Source organism: Alexandromys fortis, unplaced genomic scaffold, assembly GCF_014885135.2.
Source record: "Alexandromys fortis isolate MF-2015 unplaced genomic scaffold, M_Fortis_MF-2015_v1.1 scaffold_33, whole genome shotgun sequence".
NCBI lineage: Eukaryota > Metazoa > Chordata > Mammalia > Rodentia > Cricetidae > Alexandromys > Alexandromys fortis.
Window position 1 is genome coordinate 6993392 of NW_026067917.1, and position 14787 is coordinate 7008178.

The following is a 14787-nucleotide window of genomic DNA, read 5'->3' on the forward strand; positions in this document are numbered from 1 at the left end:
CTCCGTGAAATTCCCATAATGAGATGCAGTAGACAGATGACATTAGCGATGTGCCATTAGAAAGAGGTCAGTTTCCTCTGAAAGATAGTCACTGTTTCTGCTCGTCATTAATTTACAGCTTCAAAGCACTGAGCATATGATAGCCTGGCATGTAGAGCAAGCTGCAGTTATCTTTAAATAACCATTTTTCCAGTTATTAGAAGCTAAAGTTTTTTAAACTACTGACTGAACGTGAAATTAAAGCACGCAGCAGTGTGTGTGTGTGGGGGAGAAGCACGAAGGCCTGCAAGATTAGCCAGAGAGAATCAAATAGATTTCAGAAAATGGAGTTGTGGTATTCCCTAAGGGTAGCATGCTTTGAGTTCAGCACTAGAGTTTGGGGGGGGGGTGAGGGATGGGCCTCAAGGATGGGCACTCTAGACTGTAAATGAAACAAGTGGGAAATTTGGTTTGCGAACCCATATCATGACACACAGTGCAAGGCTAAAAAGAAAATTGCATAGTTATTTGTAATTCAACAGAGGGAGAACAATGCTTTTCTGAAGTCCAGGACTTCTGTGCAGAGAAGAATCAAAAGGGTTAAGAGTACCCTCTGCTACAAGGGCACTTCTCAAATACAAATACAGTGAGAAATACATCAGATGATCTGACTTGAAGGGAAAGATCAGTGAGACTTCTCTGTTTTGGTCTGTAAATAACTCAGAGACAAGAAGACAGAAAAGTAGAGAATTAAGACATTGCAGTCCTCTGAGTTCAATCCCATTATTGCAAGTGGTCAGCAGAAATGTATTTTAAGTAATTTATTTTTGCATGAGAGTGCATGGATGCCGATATGGCACAAAGCTCACCACACTCATGAGGACAAACAGACCCTTACATTTCAAAGGCCCTTGGGGCTTAGTTTTCACTTTGAAATGGTAGAAGCATTATTTACCATTTAACCTTTTCTTTCATTTCTTTCTTTTTTGTTTTTCTGTGGATTTTACAGTTGCTTGAGTTTGCAGATACTACCTAGTGCCCCTACCATTGAGCTTAACCCCCTGCTCAGAATTCACCTATTTAGAAAGCTTTCCAATTTAAAAATTGCTTTCCTCCTACTCAAAATAAAATACAAACATCAAAATCTCTGATATGCATGTGGTAGCAGACAATCCTGCAGAATTCTCCGCCATTGCTGTGGGTAGTTCAGGTCAAATGACACTTACTGAATAGTCATGGAGAAGGAAACGGTGAGGGCTGTTAGCTAGCAGTTTTGAGCTCTTGGGGAAAATGTAAGAGTATGTATTCCAAACAAAGATAAACAATACTATCATAGATTAACTTCAGATCTTCCTATCATGATTATTATTTTAAGTATCTAAGTTTCTGGAATTGAATTTTCTGCAGTTGCTCAGGTGTGGGGACATTTCATAGACGCAGTATTCCATACTGAAGATGCAAAAGGCAGAGCTGCTGTAGAACAGAGGCTGGGTCCCAGTCCAGGAAAACCTCTGGGGAAGCCTTGGCAGGAAAACGGGGGTTAAGAAAGACTGACACGGGATTAAAACTCTTCCTTCCTAAGATCTGAGTGTGCCCCCATTTTAATACTGTGTTCTTCCCTCTTGTTTGGTCACTGGAACGTTCCTTCCACTGGCACATGGGCTGAGTTTCTCCTCTGTGAGCTTCCAATGTTGGCTTCGCACTAGGGCACTCCAATAGCACAGCTGGTTTCTAGTTATGGGAGCAAAACTGGATAAGGACTAGACGATGCTGAGACAAGTGCTTCTGGGTGACTTTTTCCATCTTGTCCCCTTAAAAAGATACCATTCAAGAGTGACTTTGAATTTATTGGAGTTGTGGAACCAACAGTTGCAGAGAAAGCCAGGATTGCCTGGATCACATAATGGAAGCAATTTTCACTTGGAAGCTAATGACTACCTGTTTCCTGAGAACCTACTATGTTCTCAGAATTGTAATGGCTGATTTACACTACCGTGAAATAAAATGGTTTATACAAATACTACCATGAAATAAACTTTCCTTAAAAATAATTAGGTTAATTTTGAATTTTAATTTTATATGACAGTTGTGTAGCTTGGTCTATTTGTGAGACTCCTGGCAAAGGGAGCGGAGGCTGTCCCTGGTGCTTTGGCTGGCTCTTGGGAAAGTATTTCTCATGCTGGATTGCCTTGCCCAGCCTGAATACACGGGGAGGTGCTTGGTGCCAAAAACTATTCCAGACCTGGGGGCTATTTCAAAAAGAAAGAAAAAGATTATTAAAAAAAATTCCGAGGCCCAAGGTCATTGATATTATTATAATGTGTGTATTTTACACTTAAACATTAATCTTGTTGTTGCTGTTAGCCTATCCTTAAATTCTACTTACAACTTCTCAAATTTCTCTTTCTTTTATTTGAAACAAATGTGCTACGCCAATATATCAAATGACAAGTTATCTGATCAGAATCAGTTCCTACCTTAAAATTACTAGGTATTTTAAAAATTCAAGTGTGTCCTTCATCTGACCATTTAATAATGCCTGTTATCTTAATTTGTTTCCCTTGAAAGCTTGGTTATACCTTCAGCAAAAAGGAAAGTGTATGTACTGGTCACTGAGACAGAAAGAGCTCTAATCATAGAGTTTCCCACCAGAACAGGGTCACCTCAGCTGAAATATTCTACAAACAAGGAAGTGCTGAGGCAGCAGATTGGCTTCCTTCGTGCTTTTTTTCCCCTATTAAAATCAGTTTGAGATAAATTGCAAAATAAATAAATGTCAAGTAACAATTCCCATGACTAGCATTTGAATTGAATTTAATGATTATTATGAAGACAAAGTTGGGATAAGCCTCCGACTGGAATGCTACAAGCCAACAATCTGGAATGATTTTAGCTTGGAACCATCTTAACAAATGAGCGCATTTCTTCAATGACTGGAGCAACCGACTCTTCTATCTAATTATGGATGGCATAAAGGACTATAGATTAATGATTCTAAAGATTAAACCATTATTTTGGTTGACTTTCTTCACTACTTAGTTAATAAGCCTGAAAAAGTATTTCCCGCAGTCTATATTTTAGCTTTTTGTGTAACAATTACCTAAAAATAAAATGGAAAATTAGAGGAAATAATTGGAATAATGAAATATTTAGTTTAGCATAGGAGCATTAATTGTTACTATGCTCAGATGAATATGAGTGTTTCTGAGGAAAAGGATTTAAAATATCTATCATTTTTATACAAAAATTTAAAGAAAAGAACTTAAATAATGTATGTAAAAGAGTAGAGTAAAATGGCCAGGGGACCATGTTTATTTAGGGATGCCAAGTCCATCTTGAAAGCACATGCTTTGGTGTTTATCAACACCTACCAAGAAACATTCTTAAACCTAAGAGTAAAAGCAAAGTTAATTTCAAAATAATCAAAGATTACTGTGAGGAAACATTATGTTGATATATTTATGGTGAACCTAGGTATGCACTTCAATATTCTGTATTCTGAAGTTATTTTGTTTTATACTTGAGCCTTCCTTAGGCATATACCACATGGGTATATATAAAAAACATGGTATTAATGGTATTAAGCTTAAAAGTTTGTCTTGCTCACTGCTTTTCTCAGCCTCATTCAAGACATTGTCTTTAAAATAATGCAGAAACTGTATTTTACTCAACTAAGGCTCATCACATTGTGTTTTTCTGACACTGAGCTCAAGAATTCTCACAACCATACTTGCATATACATGATGTAATTGGGTAAATCTTCATGACACTTCCTTTTCCTAAGAATATTGATGGCATCTATGTTCTTCCTTAAAATTTGCTTTGATTTCTTTGCTTAGTAGTTGGGTATTTATATGGTTGTATTGGGTCACGAGAGACTACCTGATTCTATTTTGAAAACTGTGAAATATATGATGATGATTCATAAACTGTAAGATTTACCTAGTCTAGAACCAAGTCTCTTGCCAACCCTAAAATGGCTCCCTTAGTTAAGATATCTTCTTCCCTGCTCCCATATCCACCCTTCCTCCATCTCAGCCATCCCACTCCCCCAAGCTCTCCTGAATCCTCCCCTTCTCCCTTCACTCTAGAGGGGTTCCCAGGTGTCCAAGGGGATTTCCCCAGCTAGGTCCGTGGGCAGCAGAGGAGNATTATTAATTAAAAAAAATAAGCCACAGAAATCTCTGGGTAGTATTCTAGAACATAGTTAAACCTAGCAAGTTGTTAATTCCACAACTTGTTCTAGAGCAGTGGTTCCATCCAGGAGAGCAAAAGCTCTCCAGATATTTTCACATATTTTTATGAAGTGTCCCGTGTTTTTAAAAGTCCTTCCTGGAAAGAGGATGCTAAGGCACAGGGGTAAACGACTGGCGCTTCTATCTTTAATGCATAAGACTGCCAAAGCTTAGTCAAGCATTCACAGAGTTCATATCCATAATGTAGAATTCTAGAAGAAACTTCTCATATAGAGTTTAAATGTTGTAAGCACCTCTTGGTTCCTTTCCACCAAATAAATGCTTGTATAGTGCTACATACAAGAAACTAAGGATAGTATCATATTCTTTTTCTCAATTAGATTTTATCTGCTTTTATAAAGGAGAACAGTTCCACTGTTTACAGTAAAATGAAGAACTTCTTAATGTTGGTGGTCTACATCAATTCTATTTTACTTTAATTAAAAAGGTAAATTTCTATAGAACTGCATGTACGGATACACACTGCGAGCAATTTAAATCTCTCATTTAACCTGTCATTCCAAACCTGAAGCATTCTATGTATATAGGCAAAGTATATGTTAATGACAAGCACGGGGATGCACTGAAAATTCTCTAAGGTTTGGTAAATGGATAGAAACTACACCAAAACGTTGCACCTAAAATGTGTGGGCCTATTCTAATGTAGTATTTTTTGAACTGCAGGAATTTGCAATGAACTGCTCATCTAGTTTGAGTTTATTATCTGTTGTTTATAAGGCGTATTATCAGACACTTCTATACATATAGCAACATGAAATTCTCTTGATTTAATAAAGTCCTTTGGATAGAAACAGATTTTAGATTTACCTCGTACCAAAAGTTGAAAATACTGATGAAGCCGCACTACAGCACTGTTACATAATTTAAATCTTGTCACATTACATCATGTGTTTATTCTCTTCCTTCAGAACTCTGCCAACGAAAGCAGGGTAGCCATGCCAATTTAAGATCAATAGAGACAGAATATTCTACAAGGTATTCTGGGAACTGTAGTTAACTGAAAACATTTCTCTTTCGAAAACATGTTTTAAAACAATGCTGAAAGAGATGTACTATTCCAGTGACTGTCAGGATTCCTTTGATGAACTCTGCATATTGTAGAAGGCCTCAACAGGTGATTTGACCACTGCTAAAGGACACCATCTGTAGTGTAGCCTGCAGATTCGCACAAACCTAAATGTTATCACAGATCAGGATAGGGGATTTTTGAAGATCGTGTAAACACCATTAAGGAAACACGGTGGGACTTGAACATTAGAGGAGGTAAGACAGACCTAGATAGCAGACTTAGCGAGCAGCTTGTCTTCTGGTGAACAGTTTACACTTCTGCTTGCTACTTTCTACAAATTATATCTTTTTGAAATGAGCAAAAAAGTTGCCAAAGTGAGAAGGTGGTTGTTCTAGCTTTTTGTTAGAAAATATGAATTATTTGGATCTTGTGCCATTCTAGGAGGCAAAAATTAAAACCCTCCAAGAGAAAGGCACCTGTTGTAAATATGACTCACGGGATTTTAACAACATGGGGACAGTGCTCAGCCACCAAAGAATGAGTACACAATTGTATTACATGTTGCCTTGCTGCGTGAGGTGGGCTGCTCTTATCTATAAAGAAATGTCAGAAAGTAAGTTTTAGTAACACAAAATAGCTCATTTGGAATGTGGACATTTTGGTAAACGATTAACCAAATGCATGGCTACATGAATCGATACAGCTCTCAACCAATTTTTCTATTTTCAATTTTCTTTGTGTTTTAAATATAATTACATCAATTTCCTTTCTGCGCTTCCTTATTCCCTTTCTTTTGTCTCCCTCTTTCTTAGGATCTGGCCACTAAATGAAGAACTCTAAGCGGTTAAAAAATGTTGAGAAAAGGTGAATTTATCTCCCCTCAGAGATGAACACCCTGATTGGCCAGCCTCAACTATTTGAGATCCTTACTGAAACATCATATCTTCTCACCAATAAAGTATCAGTACATTATTGCGTTTTATCTTTGACAAAATCTCATTTTGTAGTCTAGGTTGGCTTCGACCTCAAGACTGTCCCTTCTTCACCTCACAAGCATAATAAGGATGACAGATTAGTGCAACAATGCACCCTGCATGCGACCTTCTTTTAAGAGCAAATGAGATCAAGGAAAGGTAAAACCGAACAACAAACAACACCAGCCAAATCTTACTTAATATAACTGGGTTCATCTTTTCCTGTGTAATGAAAGAATTGACTAATGTTATATAAGTTAATAACTTCCTATGAACTCCTAACTCTGCAATTCATATGCTTGCTCTTCAGTTCAAAGACTGTCAGAAACTTTATAGCTATTTTTTAAATTTTGATTTCTCTTCATTCATTTATTTATTGTTTATTTTTTAGTAGTGTGTGTGTATGTGCCAATCTTGTTACACCAGAAATCAACACTAAAGAATTCAAGCCTTTCAGTTTAAACAAAGATAAACAAAGTAGTAAAACAATATATTTTCATGGCGACTCCTTTGGAAATTAAACAAAATAAAGTCATAATTATTAGCTAATATTTTTAGCTCTCATAAAACATAATCTCTAAGAAACAATTGTTGTATCAGGATCTTCACTATCCTGACTTTGCTTGCATCGGAATGGAATTGCAAAGAATTAGGGGAAAGTAGTTATTAGGAAAAGTATTAGAAAAAACATCACAGTACTTAGAGGAAAAAAACGGGGAGTGAATTGTTTATCCCAAGAAGAATACATATACATGTCTCTAATATGTATTGTTCCATTCCATATATGACCTTTAAATGTTTTTTTGAGAATTTTATACAATATATTATAGTCTTGCTCTCCCCATAGTTCCTTCCAACTATCCCCCACCTCCCTACCCCTTCAACTTCATGTTCTTTCTCCTTTATTCTCAAAAGATAAATAAAAGCCAGAATCGGGAATCCAATCTTTGTTATACAACTATTCCAGACCTGGGGGCTATTTCAAAAAGAAAGAAAAAGATTATTAAAAAAAATTCCGAGGCCCAAGGTCATTGATATTATTATAATGTGTGTATTTTACACTTAAACATTAATCTTGTTGTTGCTGTTAGCCTATCCTTAAATTCTACTTACAACTTCTCAAATTTCTCTTTCTTTTATTTGAAACAAATGTGCTACGCCAATATATCAAATGACAAGTTATCTGATCAGAATCAGTTCCTACCTTAAAATTACTAGGTATTTTAAAAATTCAAGTGTGTCCTTCATCTGACCATTTAATAATGCCTGTTATCTTAATTTGTTTCCCTTGAAAGCTTGGTTATACCTTCAGCAAAAAGGAAAGTGTATGTACTGGTCACTGAGACAGAAAGAGCTCTAATCATAGAGTTTCCCACCAGAACAGGGTCACCTCAGCTGAAATATTCTACAAACAAGGAAGTGCTGAGGCAGCAGATTGGCTTCCTTCGTGCTTTTTTTCCCCTATTAAAATCAGTTTGAGATAAATTGCAAAATAAATAAATGTCAAGTAACAATTCCCATGACTAGCATTTGAATTGAATTTAATGATTATTATGAAGACAAAGTTGGGATAAGCCTCCGACTGGAATGCTACAAGCCAACAATCTGGAATGATTTTAGCTTGGAACCATCTTAACAAATGAGCGCATTTCTTCAATGACTGGAGCAACCGACTCTTCTATCTAATTATGGATGGCATAAAGGACTATAGATTAATGATTCTAAAGATTAAACCATTATTTTGGTTGACTTTCTTCACTACTTAGTTAATAAGCCTGAAAAAGTATTTCCCGCAGTCTATATTTTAGCTTTTTGTGTAACAATTACCTAAAAATAAAATGGAAAATTAGAGGAAATAATTGGAATAATGAAATATTTAGTTTAGCATAGGAGCATTAATTGTTACTATGCTCAGATGAATATGAGTGTTTCTGAGGAAAAGGATTTAAAATATCTATCATTTTTATACAAAAATTTAAAGAAAAGAACTTAAATAATGTATGTAAAAGAGTAGAGTAAAATGGCCAGGGGACCATGTTTATTTAGGGATGCCAAGTCCATCTTGAAAGCACATGCTTTGGTGTTTATCAACACCTACCAAGAAACATTCTTAAACCTAAGAGTAAAAGCAAAGTTAATTTCAAAATAATCAAAGATTACTGTGAGGAAACATTATGTTGATATATTTATGGTGAACCTAGGTATGCACTTCAATATTCTGTATTCTGAAGTTATTTTGTTTTATACTTGAGCCTTCCTTAGGCATATACCACATGGGTATATATAAAAAACATGGTATTAATGGTATTAAGCTTAAAAGTTTGTCTTGCTCACTGCTTTTCTCAGCCTCATTCAAGACATTGTCTTTAAAATAATGCAGAAACTGTATTTTACTCAACTAAGGCTCATCACATTGTGTTTTTCTGACACTGAGCTCAAGAATTCTCACAACCATACTTGCATATACATGATGTAATTGGGTAAATCTTCATGACACTTCCTTTTCCTAAGAATATTGATGGCATCTATGTTCTTCCTTAAAATTTGCTTTGATTTCTTTGCTTAGTAGTTGGGTATTTATATGGTTGTATTGGGTCACGAGAGACTACCTGATTCTATTTTGAAAACTGTGAAATATATGATGATGATTCATAAACTGTAAGATTTACCTAGTCTAGAACCAAGTCTCTTGCCAACCCTAAAATGGCTCCCTTAGTTAAGATATCTTCTTCCCTGCTCCCATATCCACCCTTCCTCCATCTCAGCCATCCCACTCCCCCAAGCTCTCCTGAATCCTCCCCTTCTCCCTTCACTCTAGAGGGGTTCCCAGGTGTCCAAGGGGATTTCCCCAGCTAGGTCCGTGGGCAGCAGAGGAAAAGGTGCCTGAACTGGCCTTCTCCCATAGCCACACTGATGAATATCTTGCATATCACCATAGAACCTTCATCTGGCGTTGGATTGAGGTAGAGACAGAGACTCACATTGGAGCACTGGACTGAGCTCCCAAAGCCCAGATGACGAGCAGAAGGAGGGAGAACATGAGTAAGGAAGTCAGGAGCGCAAGGGGTGCATCTACCCACAGAGACAGTGAGACTGATCTACTGGGAGCTCACCAAGGTCAGCCAGACTGGGACTGAATGAGCATGTGATCAAACCAGACTCTATGAATGTGGCTGACAATGAGGGCTGACTGAGAAGCCAATGATAATGACACCGGATTTTGATTCTACTGCATGTATTGGCTTTTTGGGAGCCTAGTCTGTTTGGATGAACGCCTTCCTAGAACTGGATGGAGGGGGGGCCTTGGACTTTTCACAGGGCAGAGAACCCTGAATTCTCTTAGGACTGAAGAGTGGGGAGGAGGGAGAGTGGGGGAGAGGAGGGAAATGGGAGGATGGGAGAAGGTGGAAATTTTTAATAAAATAATAGATAAATAAAAAAAATCGATCCCCCCAAACAGAATTATCTAGTCTTTTAAGATGATGAGCTTAACAAAGAATCATCAAAGTCCTTTAAAAAGATAAATGCTCTTCAGTAACGAACTCTCCATGATCCATGGAATCACAATAAATGAATAAATGAATGAATAAGTAAATATACAACTAAATCAGATAAAAATAAGGTAGTTTTTTGCACAAACTATTTGAGTTATAAAAAAAAAAGTAAATCTTTAGCTAGGTGTTGGTGGCACACACCTTTAATCCCAGCACTCTGCAGACAGAGAGAAGTGGATCTCTGTGAATTTGAGGCCAGCCTAGTCTACAGAGCTAGTTACAGGACAGCTAGGAATGTTACACAAAGAAATCCTGTCTCAAACAAAAAAACAAACAAACCAACAACAAAAAAGTAAATTGCTCATGCAAGTTTAATGGTCCAATTTTGTTACTTTGTAAGTTAGCACTTTATATCAAGCATATACTTGCATGCTTCTCCTCCTCGTCCTCCTTGTCTTTCACCTTCTCTTGTTCGTAATGTAAGCTTTCTTCACTTTGTAGCATGTGTGAACATTCAAATTGAATGTCCCCTTTTTTCACTTTGAACGGGTCCACAGACTGACACTATTAACGTGACATCCCCTTAGCTGCTACTCTCATGCAAATGTGATGGACATACAGAATTTCAAAAACTGTGGTTTTCACTTCTTACTATCCCATATACTTTACCCCTTCTGCACATTGATTTTAATTGTTCAAATCTATCCATCTTCTCTTTTAACCACTAACTTTTGGCACTCTGTGTCAAGTTATTACTACATTTTTGGATATTGTAAATATGTGTTTTTATTGAATGAAGAAAGGGAATCTTTCTCATAGTAGTACAATAACAGCAGAACAATGACAGAGAGAGTGGGGAGTGATGTTTTAACTTTTCTTAATAGGTGATATATTTTCCTTGAATAAACAAGTATACCTCAGCAATCATATAGAATTAAGAGTATCTTTTGGAGTCAGGTGTTGGTTTTGGTGGCCTTGCTGTCTCTCAGGAGAACTTTCCCTTCTACACTTTCTCTTTTGCTCCTTCTCATTCATCACCATTACAACAATGTATCCTTTGCCCATCCTTTGCCCTTTGTTCTTTCTTTGTTGCATCTGACTTCTGTGCTGCCTTTCTCCATTATTTTATTTAAGTGCAAAAAGATCGAGCAACTTGTCTGCTGTGACCACCCACCATTGAATCAGCTATGCTAATCAAGAGTGAACACATTGTAGTTACACAATAGCTGTTTCTACTTGAAATGAGGACACAGGATGTGATAAGGTACAAAGGAGACAAATAAGTAAATATACACACTGTCAAACTACTCAACAAAGTCAGTAATTCACTATTAAATAGTAAACCCCAATTAACTGTATAAACACAGTGTGTTGGGGAACAATATTTTTTCAAAATATTGAACAATCTGTTGGTAGGGAATTGGTGGTTATTAACATAGGATAACGAGGAACATTATAAATGTATTATCTATAGTATTTAATATCTATATAAGGAAAGTAAGACCAACATTGAATGTATCAATGTAACTTAATATTAGAAGTATTTTCTTTAATATTTAAAATTTATTGTGGCCAATCCTCCATGTTTCTTAACTATACCATTAGATTTCTTTAAAATATATCCTCTTTCTTGGTCATTGAAGGGATAATTTGTTCACTTTAAAATGCTGACAAATAGGGGTGTCACAGTTAAGTTTTGGGAAGAGAACTATTGCCTTTAATCCTATATCCTTCTATGGGTCCACAGCTCATTGGTGCAAAATATTGAACTATTGAACAAGAAAATAGATTCTATGCAAGAGATACTTTCTTTAAAGATAGGAAATTTGTAGAACAAGAGACAATATTGTCTGAGGATAAATTTCAAAAGAGCAACTGAGGAAAAAGCTTGGTGATTTAATGCTTTCTCAGGGAAAGTTTTAAAGAAAACAGGGATTTAATGATGAGATAAAAGCTAATGAAATTAACTGGAATGAACACTTCAGTAGGCTTATAACTTGTTTTTGTTTCACTTAATCGAACTTCTAGCTTTGAATTGTTTTTTCGGTTGGTTATGATTTTAAATAATGCTATTTTGTTTTTCTTATAGACTCTCTACACTGAAGCCAATCTTACATTTCCCCTAGAGTTTACTGAAAAAGAATGAGCATATTCACAAGGGAAAGAAAAAAAAAAAGCAATTCCACATTAGAGTGCAATATCTTACTGTTTTGTAGTATTTTAAAAATTTAATATCTTTTATTTTTGCTTTGTATTTTCTCTATTTTTGTATGTTTAGATAATAAAAGTTTATGTGATTCTGTCATAATGGCGAAAGCTTCATTTGGCTAAATGTGGACATACAGTTGAAGTAACATGGATATTATATATTCCTTATATTCCCTGACTTTATTTGACCTGTTAAAAGTGATATAGAGACTTGTTCAATTTTATGTACAGCATATGCCAGTAGGTGGTGGTAGTATTTTCTAAAAACACTGCAGTACTATTTTCTTCAGCCAATAATCTAAGAATATAGAACATTCTTGGACCTTCAAATATTTTTGAACAATATATGGGCGTCAGAGACACAATTTTCCACATAATAAATAGTTCCTTCTTCTGTTTACAAGTAAATCTGTACATCGGATTTTAGGATGAAGGATGGATAGAAAATTCTATGGAATGCTTGTAGGCTGCATATGTAATTCTATAGGGCTAACATTATAATTTTTATTTGGTAATAGATGTCATCCCTTAAATTGGAAAGTTGACATTGAAAATGAAAGGTTATATATGCATATGTGCCTAGTAAGTGAATTCTAACCATCTCCTTCATCATGGCTAATTTGCACTGTGAATGTCCTGAGAGAAACAGATTTTGTAGGGATCTTTGCTATGTTTGTTGATCCTACAGTGTAATTCAAAGAGTCTGATTGTGTATTCAGATATTATGTACATAATACAGTGAGTTTGGGATTTCCTGCTACTATGAATGGTAAAACTTTCCTGTGTAGTGTACAATTCACCCATTGTTTATAGATATGTGAAAAGACACTTCACTTCTGTGGGATATCCGAAAACAGCATCATGACAGGGAGCAAAGTAGAGCACAGTAATTTGGTTGATAATAGGAAAGGGTTAGAGTTTCAAAGGTCCTGCTGGAGGGGAGCCTGCTGGAGTTTGGCATGAGGTGGTTGACAAAGTCATCTTGGATTAAAGGTTTCTGTGTGTTTAAAGTGTTTTCTATTCTCTACTTAATCCCACTTTCATATTAATCCAATTTTATTTCTTCAAAAGTCAGGAGCTGGGAGAAGAAACACAAAAATAACTCATGTTTAAAAACAGAAAAATAAACTGTAAATGTGGATACAAAGATTGGAAAAGAATAGTTTAGAAACACAGCTTGGCTAGTCTAGTCCTTTGCCTGATGGCATCAGCATCATCTTGGGTCTGATCAGAATTGCAGAAGCTAAGATCTCACATCCTGAGAGCTTTCTCAGTCACATCTGCAGCATCCCAAGATCCCATGGGGTTTTGCATTCATGTCAGTGTCTATGAAACACTGATTGAGACAATTTCAAGCTAATGGAATCTGCTCTCGCTCTTCTTAGTGAGGGGCCAGTAAGAAACGAGTGGTGCTTTCATGATTCACACAGTTTCAGTGAGTATGTCATCTTCACCATAAATTTCATGCACTCAAATTCTTGTTTTACTACCATATCATTTTTTTGTGTGTGTGTTGGGGGGGGGGGATTCTGTGTACTGCAGTAAAGCATTTTTTAATCAACCAAACAACAACAGCAACAAAATTGTGGACAGATGGCCAAGAAGAAGAAAAAAAATTCAAGATCAAGCTGCAATTTTAGGGATGACTGAATCTTAACGATTTAGTTTGTTCTTCCCCTGCATTGGCAGCCAGTGGCAATGTCCTTACAGATTATGCTTCCATCAGGACTTGGTGACTCAAGTGTCTTGGGAAGCTTTGCTCATAAAACTAGTGTTGCAGTTCCTCTGAAGCTGGAAGCAAAACATCTCAGATAAGATTAAGCAACTAAATTTTGGAAATGCACTTAACAGCGGTAGACTGGAAGCCAATAAAGCTTGCAACCACTGACGAATTCTTATTATTCTACAAAGTTTCCTGTTCAGTTGAATCTAGCATTATTTTAAATACCTTAGCTGTATTTTTTAAACCAATTTCACACAGGTATTGCTACTAGGAATACCCATTTAATATAATGAAAATAACCCATTCCAAATTTTAACCATTTTTCAATAAGAGTTTTCAGTAAGAATTGAACTCCGGATTCAATATTCTACATAAGAATGTTCAATATTTATTATTTTCAAAGTTATGAATTATGTGTTTTATCAATTCATATTTACTCATTTATTGACAAGATTTAGTCACAAACTATACATCTGACTTTATCTAATGATTAAAGGATATGTAGGAGAAACAAAGTACTTGGTGTATGTACTGGATCCCAATAGGAGGTGCTCCACTTGGAGAGAAACACAAATGGGTAACTGCAGTGTTCATAGTGGCATCTGGAACTAACATGACACTCTTTTGCAGTAACTGGTTGAGAAATATTTCCTAAAATAGATGGGAGAAACTAAACAGACTTGATTTGATGATTTAAACTGGTGTAAAATCTATAGAAGTAGAAAATTTTCTTATGTTCATGAGTTACCCAGACTGGCTACTAAAACCACAGCACTCTTCTCTATGACGATTTTGTTGTATCAAGACTAGGAGCACATTCTGTCAGTAGCTGTACTACTCATCTTGCTTCTACAGTGAACTCCTTTCCAAAATAAAAAATAAAAAGTAAGTCAGAAAATTCTATGTGTGTCATGCTTTATTTGGTACCTATACAGAATCAGAAGATGTATATTAAAAAAGAATTTTTAGGCACTAAACCTAAACTAAAGCAAAAGGGTTGATATGTTTACTAAGCAGTTTATTCATAGCCCACCCAGATAAAAATCTAAGACACAGCTAGCAAATCGTGTTTTAATAAAGTGGGAGACACTATGTAGTGAAAATCACTTTTTGAGCATTTCCCCATTGTTGAAATAGAAGCGGC

At 36.0% G+C, this 14787-nt stretch overlaps 1 long non-coding RNA gene across 1 annotated transcript; it reads left to right on the forward strand.

Moving 5' to 3' along the window:
* Positions 1-5275: 5275 nt before the first annotated feature.
* LOC126500276 (uncharacterized) lies at positions 5276-11903 on the forward strand. Its single transcript, XR_007591291.1, has 4 exons — positions 5276-5349; positions 6057-6108; positions 6252-6377; positions 11802-11903. It is a non-coding gene; the product is annotated as an uncharacterized lncRNA (long non-coding RNA).
* Positions 11904-14787: the final 2884 nt, after the last annotated feature.